Below are 2,485 nucleotides of genomic sequence, written 5' to 3' on the forward strand. Positions count from 1 at the left end.
TTCCATTTAAAAAAATTAATGTGACCTTGACCTGACCTTCGCTACGCAACCCAAGGTCAAACTGATGTGATCAGTAAATACATCTTTTTAAACGCCACAACTTTTGTCTGAAACATTTTTTTGTAAAACTTATATTTTTCCTGATATTCGGGCGTCCCGGTACTTTCCGAACACCCTGTATATATATATTTAATCTTATTTCCATACAAAATGATATATTCTGTTAAAAATTATATAAATCCTATATTTCTGTATAGAAAAGTTTTTAACATTTGCCAAGCGAATAAAATGTTTTATAGTAGTTATATCTTGTGCATTGTAGATACTAAACAAAAATTGTAATACAGTACACAATAGAATTGTACATTCTGACTTATTTTTCTTTATCGTCGTTACACATATACACGTAACGGAAGAAACTATCTTTTATGTATATGTTGATAAATGGCACATTTGCATTACATGTTGAGCTATAACAACAACATTTTAGCTAAAATATACATTTGTTTGCTCATAAAAACTATTTTATTTTTCTGTTGAGAAATCAGTTATTTTTCAGAGATTTCCTGATTAAATTAGGTAAGTTTCAAGTGAATTGTAAATAGTACACATGCATTATTTGTGCGTGTTGTTCACGAGAATTTGTATTGCGACATAACTTATCGATGGAATTTTATACTGCTGATATGGGAAACTTGTATTGATGTATTACTTATAGTTACATTACGTAAATCTGTCTTCATGCATATTTAGAGTAATACTGCAGTAGACGCACTATCTATTTCTGATTACAGATATGTACTATAATCTACAAAAATAGGTACACCATAAGTGTGCTACAATGAATTTGGGAGGAAGATGCACACTCCTGAAGGGAAAAACACTATACAGAATGGGAAGTGAACTGTGCATGGGACATTCGCAAATATTTGCTTGAGTGATTGACTAAAAGCCTGCGTCTCAATGTAATCAACGATATATCATCTATTTTGAGTATCAAATCTTTAAGAAGTGGTAAAAGAAACAAAAAGCTCCCATTTGTAATTCGAGTAGTGTAATGTGGGCGGTGTTCGTTATAAATATATAAATAAAAAAAATATATATATATAAATACACATTATATATTATAAATCATATAGGTAAATATGATTTATGTAATAAGTAATGTGCTCTAATGATAATAAATAATAATATTAATAATAATTAATAATACCATTAATATATTATACTATAAATATTGATAATAACAGTACGTCTAAAATATGCAACATCTAATGAATTTTTGGCACGCAAAGATCTTGTAAGATAGGAGAGGCTATTCCTGCTGCTATTACTATGTATTTCCTTTCTTAGTTTGTAACACGTATAATATTTCTTGCTCTAAAATATATTGTATATTAATTTTATTGACAACTCATAATGAATTATAAATGATTACACAGCAAAAAAGAATAAACTTGTGAATATTGAGATGGCTCTTTATAATTGCCTATTTATTCTACCAGAGTTTTATCTATAGGAAGATGGTTCACTTGTACAAATTTAATAGTTTATTGCTTTACATATATTAAATGTGTATGCGTTTATATCTCCGTTTATGTAAAGTACTAATAAGCTTTGAAAAGATATTAACTATTTTGTCGATACGTCGTCCACTTATATATTCACTTGGTATGTATGTATATATATATGTATATTAAATTTTAATTAATATACTTCTGTATTCAGTAAACATGTTACGTAGCGTTATCTGTTTAACCACATTACGAAATGTCCAAGTACAGTATAGAAATGAGCGACGTATTTAACAAGTCTGATAAAACGAATGCGATAATAGATATAAAACGCAGCTTTCTATCTGAGTGCACAATACCGGATGATAAAGCGATTTTATTCAGACAAATACGCTCTGAGCTTGGATTCGAAAGCAGTGTGAGTTACGACGATATATGCGGACCTTGGAAATTTAACAATGTACCGTTGCAATGTCAACGCGGTTACGTATCCTCGACTTTATATGTTACCAAATTAATAATGCCTGAAGATGTAACTTACATGAGAGAACAGCAGAACAAGAAATTTATTTCGCTATTTCTCGGTAAATGTGCACTTTACTCGAATTGTTAAAACCGCCAATAACTCCTAACATGTGATGGAAAAATTACATTCTTTATAAGCAGTTAACACAAATAAAATATCTGTTGTAATTTATTGTATTTATATTGTACCTATCAATCTATATTACACGCATTTTCTTTCAGAGAAAAAGATTCTGCACAATGTTTTGTATAATGATAAAAATCAAGAGATATTCGTGAAAATTTTATGGCAAACCTTTACATTTTTCAAGTACAAATATATGTATATACATATACGCATATATTTCATATGTATATATATTTCATGCTCTTTGAGATATATACATATATATATATATATATATATATATATATATATATATATATATATATATATATATATATAT

General features: G+C 28.1%; 1 protein-coding gene across 2 annotated transcripts in view; it reads left to right on the forward strand.

The window, feature by feature from the left end:
* The window catches only part of LOC116850110 (ras-related protein Rab-5C), a 9,140-nt gene extending 6,933 nt beyond the window's left edge, over positions 1 to 2,207 (forward strand). For both annotated transcript variants that reach the window (XM_032827999.1, XM_032828001.1), the window contains exon 6: positions 795 to 2,207. The gene's annotated coding sequence lies outside the window, so the exon portion shown is untranslated. The remainder of the gene's footprint in view (positions 1 to 794) is intronic.
* The last annotated feature ends 278 nt before the right edge of the window (positions 2,208 to 2,485 follow it).

The sequence above is a fragment of the Odontomachus brunneus genome, unplaced genomic scaffold (assembly GCF_010583005.1).
Source record: "Odontomachus brunneus isolate Ranch 3 - 2012 unplaced genomic scaffold, Obru_v1 Obru_scaffold_134, whole genome shotgun sequence".
Lineage (NCBI taxonomy): Eukaryota > Metazoa > Arthropoda > Insecta > Hymenoptera > Formicidae > Odontomachus > Odontomachus brunneus.